Genomic DNA, 18,227 nt, shown 5'->3' on the forward strand with positions numbered 1-18,227 from the left:
CTAAAAACAAAGGAATTCTCTTACATAAATACCCTCCCATTTTCAAAATTGGGAAATTAACATTAAACCATAGTACTATCTAATCTACAGACCTGATTCAGATTTTCCCAATTTAAACAATAATGTCATCTTTAGTGAAGGAAAATCCCGGATCATGCACTTTATTGAAATGTCAGGTCCCTTTGGTCTTCTTTAAATTGGAATAATTCTTCTTCCTTTGTGCATGTGCGTGTGCGTGTGTGTGTGTGTGTGTGTGTGTGTGAGAAAGTGACATTTTTGAAGACTTTTCTTCTTTCTTGTTTTGTAGTAATGCCCTTTATTTTACATTTCATATCTCCTCATGGTTAGATTCGGTTATGCATTTTTTGCAGAACCAAAATTAATATTACTTTTAAATGAATATTAATTTTAATTAATTTTCATTTTAATTAACAGTCACTTACTAAAGTAAAAGACTAGACTTATTTTTATTTTTATTTTACGCTTTTAGTTTACTTAAAATACTTGTTATTCTATATATGAATCTCATAAGTCGTATATAAAATAAGAACAGCTTTTGGGTGTTTGCTTTAAATAAGGGTGAATAAATTCAAGTTGGATGGACCAACTTCCCATTCATTTAGTTTTTAAGTGAGTCACATTTCCTTCAACATTTAAATTTGCATTTGTGAATTAATATATCTGATCTTTTTAATCATTTCAGATGCCTACTAACACAAACCTAAAGTTCTTAGCAAAAAATACCTTAACTACTTAAATAATTCTCATAAATTTAAAGGTTAAACTTATAAATACAGAGAATTTCTCATTCTTAACATTCTAATATCATTTGAGAACACCCATATTTTCACCTTTTAGTCAACGACAAGTCTAAAATCAATTGCAATCTGGCACATTCTCAAAGATGTCACATTCTCAAGCATGCCATTACAGCTTAATACCTGATGTAGAAAGATTATTCTGAACTCAACACAAGGCTATTAATACTATGATTTTCATTAACTTTAGTATCTCAATGTTTTATTCTAAATCTTGTCAAGATACATGCTCACGGCGGGAAAAAGAGGTATACGAGGTAGGCTGAGGTCGCCATGCTAGCTGTTGAGGTGACTGGGCCACCCCACAGTTGTTTATCTGGCAGAGATTTGGGGTTACCGAGGCATATGTCCAGGTTCTTTTTGAACTGCCAGGAAGTCCATTTTATAATCACTATGACAACAGGAGGCTAAGTCCTTTATGGTCGCTATGGCAACAGAAAGAGTGGTCCACACCCTTCTGATGTGATGGGTTTTCAACCTTGATCTCCTGGGCTGAAATCCTTATGTCCTTCTTTCATCTGATTTAGGTGGACATATGTCTGTATCCTCATCCAGGTTGCAACTGCTTTTCTCCCCTGCTTGGTTACATTCTGCATTTCTTCAGCTCTTGGCAACATTAAATAGTCATTTTATTCCATCTGATTGTATTTTGCATTTCTATTCAAATCTTTGGCCACAAGTCTAAAGCTTCACGTTAATGAAAATGTCTTTCTCTAATTTCTCCATGTTACTTTGAATTATAGCCTTGAGAGCTTGGCTTAGATTCCCAGAAAGAGTTCCACTAGTGCTATGTAACTTGATGATGAGAAGGCCTACGCAAGCCACTGCTCTTAACATCTGAGAGCTCTGTGTATGTATTGTAACTAGAGATGACAAAATGTGTTCTTTGAATTTGGTGATTGGATGGCTTTTGAACAGACTTGAAGGCTTAATCACAGTTGAATATATAGACTCAAGTAGGAATAAATCCTGTGAAGAATATCATGAAGTCATGGATAACGGCTACGGTTTACTACGATGTGCTCTTTACTTTCGGTAATTTAATTTCCTTTTGCTTACTTGCAGTGTTTGGGACAATAGTAGTCACTGTTTTCTTGGCAAGAACTCTGTCCCATTATTGCCTGTTTCTGATTCTCTAACTTGTCATCCTTGTGTTTTTGTCGCCAGCTGTTGCCTCTGGTTGACCTCATCTCCTCCTCTGACATCCTGTTGAACCCTGAGCCCTCTTTTGGTTTTTCTATAATCTATGCATTGCTTATGTTCTCTATGTTTTTTTTTTTTTTTTTTTTGTAAACCTTGTAATCGTGGTAGAGGCATACTTGATGGCCCATTTATTTTAAAGATCTCTTTGTCTCCTGGAGGAGCCCTTCAAACTTTACCTTCTGGGCCACCACATGCTGAGCTTTTTAGGAACCCAAAGGCCATCTTCTCTCCCTACCTTAGAGGGTCATTTCTTGTATGTGTCCTTCTCTTCTTGGTCTTGGAAATGCCAAGTAGAAAACAGACACAGATTATAGGTGCTTAGTGTAAGTTGGGACAGTGCCATCAATTGTCCCAGGGATGCAGGACTGTCTCGGCTTCTCCTGTTGGAGGAAGCCAGTCTGATGCTTCTTCCAAGCTTGCCTTTCTTTATAGTCATGATTACCCGGTAGGCAGGGGGGCCTGGCAAAGAGGAGCTGAGTACTGACCACTAGAAATCTCAATAACTATCATATCATTCCCACCATGCTCAGCTCCTCTCCATATACCCAGTCACGCTTTTGCTTAGACAGTGCCAAGCCTAGGAGGTGACCGACGAGGCAGCATCGTCTATGACCATGCTTTTGAATGGATTTTAAAGGCTGAAAAACCAGGAGGAAATTAGCAGCAGTAGTTGCGGTGCACTCAGACACTGCACAGGATCATTTGGTAAACTGGACTAATTTTGTCCCCAGTTTTGTCGAGTTGTAAATGAACACCAATCCTACATGAATAATTAAGCACGGAGACTAAGCACACAAGGACAGTTTTGTGTAGTTGAAAACAGCAAAGTTGTCTGGGCAAATATTTACTATCTGCATACTCTTGTAGTGCGAGTAATAATTATTTGTTAAGTACTAGATGCCAGATACTTTGAAAAAATTGTTTCATTGAATGCTGACCACCTTCTGAGATAAGTCTTATGATTACCTCCAGTTTTACAAGCAAGAGGTTACGTACGTTGGGAAGAAAGAACAGGACGGCTGCAGAGAGCTGATGGGGGGGTAGAGTGGCCCCTGAGGACTCAGGACTGTCAGTTCTGAAACCAAGACAGTCCCACGCAAACGGGAATGTTGGGCTACCCTACTTGCTCAGAAGTCCTCATTGTTTAGACCCGTCGGTAACTGTTTCGCATGCAGAAGGGCTTGCCGTGGTGTCTCTGGCCAGGCGAATAGCCCAACAGGTCTGATCTGTATGTAGTTGGAGTGGTTCCTTTTCCTTCATGGGGTAGTTTCTTTGGTTCTTTAGGTTCATTTCCTGTAGCTGTAGGAGGCTGAGAGCAGGTAGCTTCACCTGGCCTGAGAAATAACTTCTCAGTGCCTCATTTTGTCAAGTATTCTTATGCCAAGAATCATTGCCAGTTTCCTCCCCTCTCTCTCCTTCTCCACGGAGGCTGTCACTAGGGCGTGGGTTTACGGAGGCTGGAAAAGTTACATCTTAAAACAGCCCTTTGGGAGGTTAAGGATGGGAAAACACCAGAGAAAGGGGTTTGGGGAGGTTGGGGGAGATGGGCAGTCCTGTTGGCAGAGGCCCTGTGGCCTCACCTCACCCAGTGGTTCTCCTCTTTTATAAGCTTCCTGAATTCAGTTTGGAAGAGGGAGACGTGTTTTCTCGAGTGAGGAATGTCCCGAGGGTGGAGCTCAGGCGGCTTTGCTCTCAGCTTGGGATCTGGGATGAAATGAGGCCTACAGACACAGCTCTGTTTGAACTCAAATGACTCACAAGGGGGTGTCCGTGGAGGAAATGAACGAGTGCCCTGGAACCTCCACAAGGGTTGCCACCCCCCTCGAGGGTAGGCCGAGCTCATGTGCAGGCTGAAGGAACCTATTTTTGGTTTTTGAAAAAGGTATAAAATATTGAAGTGTGTGTACACAGATGACTAGCCGAGTGAAAGGAATTCTGAAAACTGTTTTAAGCGGAAGTGACAGTGTGGAATCAGAGTAGAGTACCTTACAGATGAAGAGGGAACAATGTTCTTCTGGCTGAACGAATCCCGGAGTTTGTTATAACAACGTCAGAACTCAGCAGTCACCCAGTACATGATTTGATCCCAGGAGGTTTCCTATTTAATTCTATTTTGCAAATACTAATATTAAAAGTAATTTTCTTTTTTTTTTTTTTTTAAAGATTTTATTTATTTATTTAACACAGATAGAGACAGCCAGCGAGAGAGGGAACACAAGCAGGGGGAGTGGGAGAGGAAGAAGCAGGCTCATAGCGGAGGAGCCTGATGCGGGGCTCGATCCCATAACGCTGGGATCACGTCCTGAGCCGAAGGCAGACGCTTAACCGCTGTGCCACCCAGGCGCCCCTAAAAGGAATTTTCAATTGCTAAACACACACTAATTGATGGGATAGTTGGGAAGAGAGGAAGGAAAATGTTCCAGAAGGCTTCTCATGGATGGGAAATCACCTTAGAATGGAAACTTGTCCATAACTGGATAATTAGGGATTGACGGTAAAAAAGACAGCCCTTAGGAGTGATACTTACAGTTGTTTATGACTTGTGTTTACATGGATTGATTGGTGTCTCCTATTATTTCTGAGATGTGTAGGAAATTCCTAAAAGAATCTGGATTGACGGCATTAACACTGCACTCTCGATAACCCTAGTATTTCTTTCTTTTTTTTTAAAGATTTTATTTATTTATTTGACAGAGAGAGAGACAGCCAGCGAGAGAGGGAACACAAGCAGGGGGAGTGGGAGAGGAAGAAGCAGGCTCATAGCGGAGGAGCCTGATGTGGGGCTCGATCCCAGAACGCCGGGATCACGCCCTGAGCCGAAGGCAGACGCTTAACCGCTGTGCCACCCAGGCGCCCCGATAACCCTAGTATTTCTAACACTGTTGCTAAAATGACCTGGAAACAAAAACACTATGGAGGAAGAATAGCTGGCCCTTGTAAGTAGCTTTGATTCCTTTTTTTTTTTTAAGTTTTTATTTATTTGACAGAGAGAGACACAGTGAGAGAGGGAACACAAGTAGGGAGAGTGGCAGGCAGAGGGAGAGGGAGAAGCAGGCTTCCCGCTGAGCGGGGAGCCCGATGCAGGGCTTGATCCCAAGGACCCTGGGATCATGACCGGAGCCGAAGGCAGACACTTAACTGACTGAGCCACCCAGGTGCCCCAGTAGCTTTGATTCTAACAGAGTAGAGTATTACTTCAGTAAACTCAAGCCTATTTTTTTTTTTTTTTTTTGGCATGGAAAATTTGGTGCCTTATTGAATTTGTCTTAGGCAAACTTGCAAAACAGAAACTGTACACAGGGCAAAGACGACCATCAGCGTTAGCTGGAGGCTCTGAGGTTCAAGAACACCACCTGGGAGAATCAGAGCTTTTGTCATGGAAGCCCCACACCCATCCAGGCTCTCTTCTGCTCTTATCTTGAGACCTATATTTCTTTGGACACTGTAGCCCTAGGATTAATATAGTTGGATCTTTCCCAATAATAATAGCTACGTGTGTGGATGCTCACCGTGGGCCTTGCACTGTTCTGAGTATTTTGCCTGTATTAAGTTGTAATTCTTACAGTTCTCTGAAGATGCTCTATTTTTTTCCTCTCTGCATTTTAAGATGAGGAAGATTGAGTCCAGAGAAGAGAATAACTCAACTCAAAGTCCCACAACTGACAAGTAGTGGTATGAAGACAGAATCTGGCTTCAGAACTTGTGCTGTTCACCACTGTCCTGTGTACCGCCTCCCCAGCCATTTCATTGTTAAAAACAGTACCGGCTTCTCTTACCTAGAAGCTGTGACTTGTCCTGGGGTAATGATGTGAGGGCTGTAGCCTTTCACACAGACTGAAAGTGTCACAGAAAAAAAGCTGTCAAACAAATGAAGCACTCCTGCCTCGTATCATAGGAAGATATTAACTTGAGACGGATCAAAGACTTAAATGTAAGAGCTAAGTTATACATCTTTTAGAGGAAAACAGACATGAATCTTTGTGACCTTGGATCAGGTGGTAGCTTAATATATGACACCAAAAGCATAAGCAACAACAACAACACAATAAATTTAGACTTCGTCAACATTTGTATTTTAAGGAACATTCTCAAGAAAGTGAAAAGAGAACCCTCTGGATGTAAGACAATATTTATAAATTATGTATCTGAAAAAAGACACCTATCCAGAATAGATAAAGAGCTGTTACAACTCAATAATTAAAAGATAACCCAATTAACAATGAAAAGATTTGAATAGACATTTCTCCAAAGCAGATATATAAAAGGCCAATGAGCACATGAAAAGAGGCTTTGTCTTTAAGGAAATACAAATTGAAACCACAAGATACCACTCTACACTCACAGGAATGTACGTAGTCAAAAAGATGGACGATAGTAAGTGTTGCTGAGGATGTGGAGAAATTAGAACGCTCGTATATTGTAGTGTGAATGTAAAATGGTGCAGCTGCTTTGGAAAAGTCTGGCAGTTCCTCAAAAAGTTAAACATAGGGTTATCATATGATCCAACAATTCTCCTGCTTGGCGTATACCCAAGAGAACTGAAAACGTACATCAGCACAAACACTTGTACACGAGTGTTCATAGCTGCATTATTTACAGTAACAAAAAAGTGGAAACAATCATCAAAAAAGTGGAATCCATCAAAAGAGTGAATCCATTGAAAAGTGGAACTGTCCATCGGCTGATGAATGGATAAACAAAACATCATATGTCTATACAATGGAACATTATTCAGCCCTAAAAAGGAATGAAGCACCCATATATGATATAACATGATGAACCTTGAAAACATTATGCTAAATGAAAGAAACCAGACATCAAAGGTGATACATTGTATGGTTCCATTTATATGAAATCTCCAGGACAGGCAAATCCATAGAGACAAGATTGGTATTTGCCATAGGCTTTCGGGGGGGAAAAGGTCAGAAGGGAGAGTGACTGCCCATGGCTACAGGGTTTCTTTTTGGGGTGATAAAAATATTCTGGAATTGTATACTGGTGATGGTTTTACAAATTGAAAGGATACTAAAAAGCACTGAATTGTATGCTTTTTATTAAAAAGGCAAATTTTATGGAATCACAATCATCTTAATATATAAACATACATACATACTAAAAAAATGTACAAAGAAAAAAATAAAACTTTTTTTGCTCTTCTGGTAAAGCAGGAAACAAAGTTACTATTGACCATTCAAAAAATGCAAAAAAGGCAGGAAATGTTACCAACTTCATTTTGAGGACAGGAACTAAGAGAAACTGGGATCCAGAGCCTTGCCAAATGAGCTTCCTTTTTTCTCCCCTCTTTTTCTTCTCCTCACTCTCTCTCTCAGTCTTCGCAGTTACAAGAAATGACTCGTTCGGGCGGGGGTGCGGGGGGGGGGGGGAGAAAAGAAGATGGTGCTTCTGTTTCAATCTGGAGGTCAGTGTTCTATGTCATGACCTGTCAAACACTCCAGAGGTTCCAAATGTGTTACAAAACAACATTTTGCAATGTTGTCTCTTTCCACACTGCCCTTATTAATTTTGTGCAGTGCTGTGCTTTTTTCTGCCTGCGTATTTTTGTTGTTGTTTGGTTTTGTTACGTCTGCTTATGTATTTATTTTGACAGAGAGAATCCTCATAGTGAGTAAAGTATAGTGAGACCTAACTGGAGATTACACGCTGTCATTGTTTCTAGTTAATATACTGGGGGATCATCTCATAGTGGGCTCTTAGTCCACCAATCATCCTCAATGCCGGCGTGTCCTTCTTTCATACTGTTCATTAAAGATGGGAGGTCAAGTGGGACTTTGAGAATCAGCTCTTTTTTTTTTAATTGAGATATAGTTAACATATAACATTTTATTAGCCTCAGATGTACAACATAATGATTGGATATATGTATATATTGTGAAACGATCACCACAATAAATTTAGTTAAAGTCCATCACCTTTTTTTTTCTTGCGATGAGAACTTTTAAGATTTATTCTCACATAACTTTCAAATATATGATCCAGTATATTTGATGTATATTCCATGCTGTATATGACATCCCATGAACTTATTTATCTTATGACTGGAAGTTAGTACTTGGACCCCCTTCATCCATTTCACCCACTCCCCATGCCCACCTCTGGAAACGATCAATCTGTTCTCTATATCTATGAGTTCGTTTTTTTTTTAGATTCCACCTGTAAGTAAGTCTCTCTCTCTCTCTGACTGATTTCAGTTGGCATAATGCCCCCAAGGTCCATCCATGCCATTGCAAATGGTAGGACTTTTTTAAATGGCTGAATAATATTGCATTATATGTATGTATATATTCACATTTTCTTTATTCATTCATCCGTTGATGGATGATTAGGTTGTTTCTATGTCCTGGCTCTTGTAAATAATGCTGCAATGCAGAGGACCATCTTTTCTTTTTTTCTGCCCTAATGTTATGCTTCCATACTTTTTGTACATTCTCACTTTGTCACACTTAAAAAAAAAATTTTTTTTGAACAATCCTGGGCTAAATTGAGACTTAGAAAAGGTGTTGGTGATGTTCTTTTGTCTCCCCCACACTGTGTTTTTTGATGCCCCATTTCCATTCTGAACTTTCTTTTCCAGATACTCATTCCTTTTATGTTTCTAGTAATTAATTACCCTTATTGTGTCCCCCTTCACTTTCATTGATTCTTAGCTGTCCCATGTTCCATTTCTTAGGACCTGGCTTGCAGACTAAATGGTAGCTGACAAAGTAGCACAGGTGTATGTAGTTCCCTGCATTATTTCTTCCAAATGGCAAACGGGCTTGGGAATTTGAAGCACTCTCAGCGTCTCTTGGGATCTTGTGGGATCTTTGGTGTAGGGAGCTTCTTCCTCCTCATTTCACACCCAAAAGGTGAGCTAATTTAATGCACAAAACCCCACAGCAACTACCGAAGAAATCTACGAGCTTATTGGGTAGGTAGCCTTGTTTACATGTTTTTGGGTTTTTTTGTTTCCAGATGGAGAAAATGTGGCTTATCTGTGGTGTTCAAACATACATTGTTTCTTTTTGATGGAAGGGAAGGGAAGGAAAGAGAGGACACAAATGATGGTTGCCTTTGTTTTTGTTAAAACTTAAAACAAGTTTGCTATTTGTATATCTTTTGAATTTGGTTATAATGCAGGGAGCATGAGCTGGGTACCATAAGAGCAGGTTCCAGTCCTGAGTCATTAACTTCCTTTCTTTTCTTTTCTTTTTTTAAAATTTCATCCCCAAATATTTTAGTGTGCATCTCTAATTAACAAGTAACCCCACTTTATATATAGCTACAACATAAATATTGCCCCAAATTTTTAATTCCTTTATATCCTCTAACACATAGTCCTTAGTAACATTTCACTCTTTAACAGGTTGTTTTTTTTAAACACTTGGTAAAATTAGGAGTCTAACATGGTACATTCATTGACCTGGCTGTCTTTTCTAGTAAGTATTTTTACATTTATAATTGTCCCCTTTCACTTCTCTCCTCTTTTTTGTTCCATTCATGTATTGGAGAAACCAGATCCTTTACCCTATAGAATGTCCCACATTTTTGGCTTGACTAATTGTTTCCATGTAGCATTATTTAATTTGTGCCTCTGTCCCCATATTTCTTGTAAACTCATAGTTAGATCAAGGGGTCTGATTAATCTCTAGTTTATTATTATTACTATTATTATTTTCTGGCAAGAAGACTTTATAGGTGGTGCTCTGTATTTCGTATTGCATTCCTTTAGGAGGGACATATGTCTGACTGACCCAGTTTTAGTACTCTCAAGATTGATCAGAAGATTTAGCTCATTCTTTGTAAAGTTCCCCATCCACTTTTTACTTAATGGTTTTTGCAACTACTTACCTAGGAGTGGCGCAATGGAATTTTTCTAATTCTGTCATTATTTCCATACTTATTAGTTGGATTCTTTTATTTGGGTGAATTTTCCACCATCAGTGATTTGGTTATCCTGAAACAGAGTTTGACAAGAAAAAGCAGGATACGTTCTTCATCTTTGCCTTTTACTTAGCAATTGTAGGAATAATGAATTGGGACTTCAGCGACTTCTGGTGGTCACCAGTAAACTGTTCTCTACTCTTTTGGGGGTGGAGGTGGAAAAACATCTCATCAACTCATTATCAAGCCGTGGACTTTATAGATTTGATATATTTGAATCAGTTGCTGTCATTCTTTTTGATATTCATATTGTCCCATCTTTGGCCACGGAAGACTCCCTCTAATTGGCTTGTATGTCTTCTTGACATTACCCTATTAGTCTGAGCCATTAACTTCTGGGCAGCAGTTTAAGTAATTGGATTAGTTGGTCTTTAAAAGATTCCTTTTCGTTCTAGCTTACCTTCCAGAGAAAAGAGGCTGTATTCTAATATTCTACAATAAAATCTCTCATGCTGGAAATACACTATTTGTTTTTTCCTCTTTAGAGTACACACAGTGGGTGAATTGATAGGGAATGTTTTTGTTTCTCTCCCTTTGATCCATTTATGTGACACTGGCTCAGGACATTTCCAGACTCGAAGCTCAGTATTTAGGTAGAAAACAAAACAAAACAAATGATATCAACATTTCTGTACTTCAGGCTGTAGTGAGGTTTCCCAAGAAAGGCCCTGATTTTGAAGTTAGATTAGTGTTGAAATATTACCAGCGTTATGGTTGTTATTACTCCAAATGTGATATTTTTCTCACCTTCTATGGGGGGGCATCAGGCAGGAAGAGTGGATAACTGCTGTTCATCCCTTAGCCCTGGGGAGGCAGAATGGGGAGTGAAGGAGGACTGAGGCCTCCCAGGGAGCTGTTCAGGGAAGTCCAGAAGGCTGCAAAGCTGGCCAAGGCTTGCCAGGTGGCTGCAGAGAGTCAGCCCCAGTCCCTACAAGCCGGGAGCTGGAGCCCAGCCATCCAGGCAGCACCTGAACCCGATCCAGGCAGCTCGGCCAAGTCCCTGAGGCTGTCCCTGGGACCAGAAGGTATAACCAGAGGGAAGCATGGATTTAAATTCCAGGGCATACGACAAAAGCTTATCATATCTAAGAAGAAGGAACTGAAAATGACTTTTTATAAGTGCTTGAAGGACACTATCTTATAGTGAGCCGTATATCATAAAATTTAAGAAGGGCCTGAGTTTTGTTTCTGTCTGTGCCCTGTGGAGCACATGTGACTTCAAAGGCAACTCTGTAGGGTGCAGGGAGAAAAGAACTTGCTTTTATTTCTAACTTTGGCACAGCTCCTCCAAACTATTTTTGATGGCCAGGAATAAAAAAACCCCCTTACATTCCCTCTAAATTCATTTGCATTTAGCAGATCCACCTCTGTTTTTTTACCCTGACAGTTTCCACTTCTTCAACCTGTATGTTCTCCCTACTTGGAGGCTTTATTCAGGAAAAAGGCAAGGGTGATATTAGATCATTTCAAGTGAAGCCTCAAACAGCCCCGTTCATTAATCACCCCCCGCCCCCCACCCCATGACTGCTCCTTGCTTCCCGCCCTAAGTGCCTTCCTAATTTAAAAGTTGTTTGCAAGACTTTAAAACCACAAAATACCCCTTTAATAGAAGTCTGATGTAAAAAGGCACTCCTGGTTTCATTTTAATCTGATGGGACCCTTTGGTGACGAGCGGATATATAGTTTCAACCTAATGCGTGTACACAGTGGCTGCGTGTGTGTGAGCTTTTGCAGACCTCAAGATTGCATTCATTATAGAAATGAGGGACATCAAGGTTGTTTTCAATGACTGTCTCTACCTTACTAACACAAGACAGTTCCTTCTGGCATTAAATTTTTTTTTTTTTTAATTCCGGTATAGTTAGCATACAGTGTTGTATTAATTTCAGGTGTATATCACAGTGATTCAACACTTCCATACATCACCCTGTGCTCATCAGGACAGGTGCACTCCTTAATCCCCATCACCTATTTAACCCGTCCGCCCCCCCCCCCCAACTCCCTTCTGGTAACCCAGTTTGTTCTCCATAGTGAAGAGTCTGTTTCTTGGTTTGTCTCTCTCTCTCTCTTTCCTTTTGCTTATTTGTTTTGTTTTTTAAGTTCCACATATGAGTGAAATCATATGGTATTTGTCTTTCTCTGGCTGACTTAATTCACTAGCGTTATACTCTCTAGCTGCATCTGTGTCACTGTAAATGTGAGATTTCATGTTTTTTAATGGCCAAATCATATTCCATTGTGTATCCATACCACATCTTCTTTATCCATTCATCTATCGATGGACACTGGGCTGGCTATTGTAAATAATGTTGCAGTCAACATAGGGGTGCTTTGAATTAGTGTTTTTGTATTTTGTATTTTTTTGGTAAATATCCAGAAGTGGAATTACTGGATCATAGGGTAGTTCTATTTTTAACTTTTTGAGGAAACTCCATACTGTTTTCCACAGTGGCTGCCAGCCCTCTGGCTTGTTTCTGGGGCAAGTTTCCCTTGTGGCTTCTTTGCCCTGCCTTTGCCCAGCTTCTCCTCTCTACTCGGACTTCAGTGCAGACTGATTCAGGTGATGCTGTTTTTATTTCTTTTGGCCTACTCGTTTCTGATTATTTTTATTACTCTTTTCTAAACTCTTCCGAATTTAAAAGTAGTTTGCAACTTTTAAACCCTATCCTGTTTGAAACTTTTGACTCCTGACATAGATGCTGGTTCTGTTTAACTTAAAGAGGGACTCTAAGGAGGCTAAAATGGTTGTTTTCTTGCCATAAGGGTCTTGTGACTTCTCAGGAAGAAACTTCCACTCTGTGAACTCAGCACCCCTCCTAGGGAAAAAGGGCCCTGGTCTGATGATTATGGGTCAGCAAATGAAGGGCAAAATATTATGAGCTTCAATACATTTGGTAGCAGAATTCTTTTTATCCCTATATTAATAGCTCATAACTCATTGGTGTTTTGTTAGTGATGTTGCCTTACGTTATAAAGGACAGTAACACAGTAACGTTACATAATAGTTACATTAATATGCTACAAGATTAACCCCCATCCCATCCCTTTTCATCCTTCATCAAAATAGAACCTTCTTTGAAGAGTTGGAACATGAGTAGAATGAATTTACGTTGGCCTCGTAAGCGATATTATGATCTAAAAGCATTTATCAAAGAAACAAGTGTGTAAGGTATTAAATGGAATTTGTAAATACCAAGAAGTATTTCAGTCATTTGCATATATTTTCCACCTTCTATGTGCACAAAATTGTGCTAGTGATCATACACACACACACACACACACACACACACACACTGGGATTTCCCTCAAAGAGCTTACTGCTAGATTCTAGCAAAGAGAGGGAGAAAAAAGAATTTATATGAAACATTTATTCAATAACATAAGAAAACTTGAACCTCAATGTTACATGCGTGGAGGCTGGCTAGATATATATCATGTGAATTCACAGAGGGGGGACCATAGAGTAGATGAATTGGAGATACTGGATGAAAAGGAAGAATAATTTGGATAATTTGGGTAGGGGGTGGTGAGGTGGGGAGAAGGAGAACGTTAGGCACTGGTAAACTGAGAGAGAAGGACCAAGTGGTGAGGATTGATGGGCCATGGGGAAGGCCACGATGATTTGAACTGAGGGCTTAGGTACACAACAGATTTAGTGAGCTCTTTCCTAACTGTCTCAATGTATGAATGAAGCTAAGGAGAGAACTGTAAGAATATGAAGTTTTATCTACAGGTATGAAGTAGCAGTGATACTCAAACCACGTGCTTGCTGGTTTCAGTAGTTTAGACTGTTTGTCAAGTCAAAAGAAAACTATGAAATTATAAGCACTTGTATTAGCAAATACAGTGGTGTACGCTAAAATGATTCAGGGCACAAATTTGTCTTTGGCTTTGCAGAAGGGGATTAGAATATTGCAAGATCTACAAGAGTGAGGACCTCGTCTCATTTAGGTGTGTCTTAGCACAGTACCTTGCACATGGTGGATTTTCATAGTTTTCATTGAATGAACCCATGAATTTCATATAAACACAACCTGTGGTTTTGACCTCAGAGAGGCGTTGGAATAGAACCCATTAAAGGTGGGCTTCGTTGTCCAGGGAATTTGTGATGCACTGGTGAAGTCTCACTACTAGGTTTTTTGTGAATCTTTTTGGGTTGTTATCAGAACCAGCCAAAATCATTTTATCGAAGTATCTTCTATGACTATAGTAACATAGAAGGTATGAGAGACGAGATTGTTAATATTATAGAAATTATGTTACATTGAGAAGATAAGAGTATTCATTGGGGAAAAATCAGAAAATCAAAAAAAGCAATATACAAGGCAGAAATACTGGAGGGGAGTATTAGTGGGTGTCTTCACTGCTGCTGTCTTCTTCATGTGTCTTTTTCATAGGAAGTTGATCTGTGTCATATTTTCAACTACTGTCTCTAAAAATGATACACATTGATACTGGTCTGGATTTCATACGTGGACACTGAGCATTTTCTCATCACCTCCAACTTCATATTGCTAAACCCACCCAGACTGTCCCTTTTCCTTCCTCTCTTATAGCACTTGTTCTGATCACCTGCATTCAAAATCATTGACTGTTTCTGTATATCCATATTTCTGTGTGTTTATCAGTTGCATGGCCACTCTATTCTGAATTGTGAGTAGATCAAGAGAATAGAAGGAAGGTATTTTTAACCAAGTGAGCCCCAATATGCAGAGCAAGTGGATAGAAGGAAAGAAAGTGATGTTCTTGAGACTGATGGAAGACACAGATGATAGGGTTTTGACTTAATGGTACAGAGAAGACTCTGTTTCAGGGCAGGAGAAACCTTTACATTCTTTGGCTTGAAACATATGTTACCTGTTAACTTGCTTAATGTTGGTATATCAAATTTCAATAAATAGAATTTTGTTTTAAATGTTTTGGAAAATCTTAGTATTGAAAGGAAGCCTATTATTAAGTATGCATTTTTCTATTACTGTATTTTCTGGTATACTGGTAAGTTGTCATGTGATATGCATTGATTCTTAGCTCCACGATCACCAGGCTGTCTTGTGTGTGGCTCTTGATTAGTGGAATGAGCTGTCATGTGCAGTGGGCTATCTCTTCCTGGAGGTATTTAAGCAGAGATGGCATCTTTATTTCTGATACTGAAGACACGAGCCTGGCATTGGTAGGAGATTGCACCATCTCTCTATGACCCCTTCTAAGATTTTATCATTTTATAGTGATTTATAAGAGGATTATTTGGTCATTTATTTCTACTGTTCTGTAATATACTGGCAATAGGCATGCATTGATTTTGGCTTTCTCTGTGGCACCTTGGAAGGCATAAGCTTCAACACAAATGACGTTCAAGGGTGGCACCATTGGCAGAGTGTGTATTACGCTGTGATTGTTGAATTAAACTAAAATGTTCTTTTGACTTTGTCAGCGTGGAGCTCAGCGGTAGGGGCTGCATCTTGGAAGCACTGGGTGTAGCATTATCATGCATTAAGGTGGTCCGCAGACAATTAGCTTGACCAAGTTTATAAAATTACATTGTTATAAAGGCTCAGGGTATCTCTCTATAAGAGAGGTAGAAAGAGATAGAAAGAAATACCCTTTCCTTCTTTTAACAGAAGCCGTGCAAGACCACGGATAAAAGGGTGCTTGATCTACACTGTAAAGAAAAGTTTTGGAATCAAGCATACTTTAGAAATGACCTCCTGGGTTTTTCAGCCATGTCTAATTTTCTCGGTCTGATACTTTAAGAGGTTCTCTCTCTACTTCAGAGAGGAAGCTTGAGGTTATTCTATGAAGCTGAAAAAGTGTGGTTTCTTTAGATCCTTTGCCAGTATTCTATCATCATCTTGAAACAAAGAACCTGGTAAACATCCACAGCTTGCTCAATGGAAGAATTCCTTTGAACCAGATCGACTGTAGAGAAAAATCTTCATAGCAGCGAATGCAAAGCTGTATGTATCTAGCACTTGCTCCAGACTTCACTCAGCGTGTGCTGTTCTGGAACACTTAGCTCTCTCCAGCAAGCACTGTCGTTCTTGTGCTAACCTTGTCCTGTGGGTGGTCCCGGGTGTTTTCTGCCATCATGAAATACCTTTGAAGAGTGCTGATTAATCAATGTAGGAAGAATGATGGAAGAGGAAACCATAGTGATTAATGGTAATTAATTGATTCAGGGAAGAATGATCTGTAGATGCTAAAATCAGTGAGTGAAAGGTTGTTGGGAACAGAATATTCTCAAAGTGTCACCGTTTGAGCTACTTAATTATAAAGGAAAACACAGGCACCTTTACAGTGGAGAATACTTAAAACATGTGATCAAATTTAAGCAATTTAACGTCACCAAAAGAGGAACAAATTGACATCAAGTACTACTGATTTGATCCCCACCTGTCACTTAGGCAGCATTCCTGCCCCAAATATTGAACCCGAATCTAATCATGAGGAAACAATCAGACAAATCCAAAAATTGTTTTCTTAAGAAACGCCAGTCATTATAGACCAAAAGAGCTAGGGGAGCTGTTTTTTGGTTATACAAGACCAAAGAGATGTGACGTTTAAATAAAGTGTGTGATCTGGGGTTGCATCCTAGGTTAAGGGAACAGCTCTAAAGGACATGTATTGGGTCATTTGGGAACATCTGAAAATGGGCTATATATGAAATAATGACATTACGTAAGTGTTGTTTCCTGAATGAAATAATACATATTGGCATATGTAAAGAATGTCCTTGTTCTTAGGAGATTCATATTGAAGTATTTAGGAGTTAATTGTCATGATGCTTGCTACTTTCATATGAGTCATATAAAATATTATATATGATACTATTTATTATCTATAATTTATAATAAATATAAATATTATATATAATAACTCAATATAATACATTATACCATGTATATTATACATATTTGCCTTATACATACATACATACATGCATTTGTGTTATGTATAAAGCAAATATGGCAAAATGTTGAAAATTGGTAAATCTAGATAGAGGGCACTGTTTTTGAAAACTTTCTGAGGTTTGAAATTCTCCACATACAGCATCGGGGAGAAAAGAACTTTGATTTTAAGGATGAGGTAGTGGAGAAAAATGTTGAGTTGTTAAATTCATATTTATGAGAAAATGGCATTTTATTACTGTTGAATAAAGCACAGTTAGATGATACAGCCCATTGAAAATAAGTGTTCAGGGGCGCCTGGGTGGCTCAGTTGGTTAAGGGTCTGACTGTTGATTTTGGCTCAGGTCATGATCTCAGGATCGTGAGATTGAGCCCCACGTCAGACTCTGCGCTCAGCATGGAGTCTGTTTGAGATTCTCTCTTTCCCTCTTTCTCTGACCCTTCCCTTGCTTGCACACACGGGCTCTCTCTCTAAATAAATAAAATCTTAAAAAAAAAAAAGAAAATAAGTGTTCACAAGCATACACTGTTAAGTGAGCTTGATTTAGATAGTCTTGAATTCAGAATTTTTAGAGCAGAGAAATGATTGCTTTTGGACATCTTAGTGTTTCTCTTTTATTTCCACAATATTGACTTTCTCCTGTTGTGAATCCTTAGCTCACAGGATTGTTGTAAGAATTAATGAGATAATGTATGTGAAATGCTTTGTAAGCTGTGAAAATAATGTCTTCAAGTTCCTTTATGTTTAGGGTGTAACTTGTGCTGAATTATAACACCCGGTGTCGTGTTTTATCAGTGTACAGAATATGCATTCATAGGACGACAAACTGGATCAGTGATTTTATTAAGACTCATTCCATAACTTATGTAATTTAGAAAACTAAAGCTGCCTCCATTTAGGTGAGATTAGCACAGTTCTGCCTTTTGGCATATCTAGAACAGTGTCTAAATACATATAACAAATATTAGCTTTTTCAGTAATAAAACAAACTTCACTTACTCTTTATGCTCATTTAACCAGTTGCACTTATGAAAAAAATCTTTCTCCAGGGGATGGAAAAAGAGCAAACAAGAGATTTAACATAAGTCAATAGAACATTAAGTAGAGAAAAGCTAAGAGTTGCTTGCTGTGTTGTTATCTTGTGATAATTTCAATTTAGGTTTTTATTTTTTTTTTTTTATTTTTTTTTTTATTTTTTTTTAAAGATTTTTTATTTATTTATGTGACAGAGAGACAGCCAGCGAGAGAGGGAACACAAGCAGGGGGAGTGGGAGAGGAAGAAGCAGGCTCATAGCGGAGGAGCCTGATGTGGGACTCGATCCCGGTACGCCAGGATCACGCCCTGAGCCGAAGGCAGAC

The 18,227-nt window shown here is 39.1% G+C and overlaps 1 protein-coding gene and 1 long non-coding RNA gene across 3 annotated transcripts in view; both read left to right on the forward strand.

Moving 5' to 3' along the window:
• NEBL (nebulette) overlaps positions 1–18,227 on the forward strand; it is a 336,480-nt gene that overhangs the window by 29,237 nt on the left and 289,016 nt on the right. The window lies entirely within an intron of this gene.
• Positions 2,094–18,227, forward strand: part of LOC130542176 (uncharacterized) — a 31,731-nt gene continuing 15,597 nt past the window's right edge. The window contains exon 1 of the long non-coding RNA XR_008956542.1: positions 2,094–18,027. This is a non-coding gene — a long non-coding RNA (uncharacterized LOC130542176). The remainder of the gene's footprint in view (positions 18,028–18,227) is intronic.

The sequence above is a fragment of the Ursus arctos genome, unplaced genomic scaffold, assembly GCF_023065955.2.
Source record: "Ursus arctos isolate Adak ecotype North America unplaced genomic scaffold, UrsArc2.0 scaffold_30, whole genome shotgun sequence".
NCBI lineage: Eukaryota > Metazoa > Chordata > Mammalia > Carnivora > Ursidae > Ursus > Ursus arctos.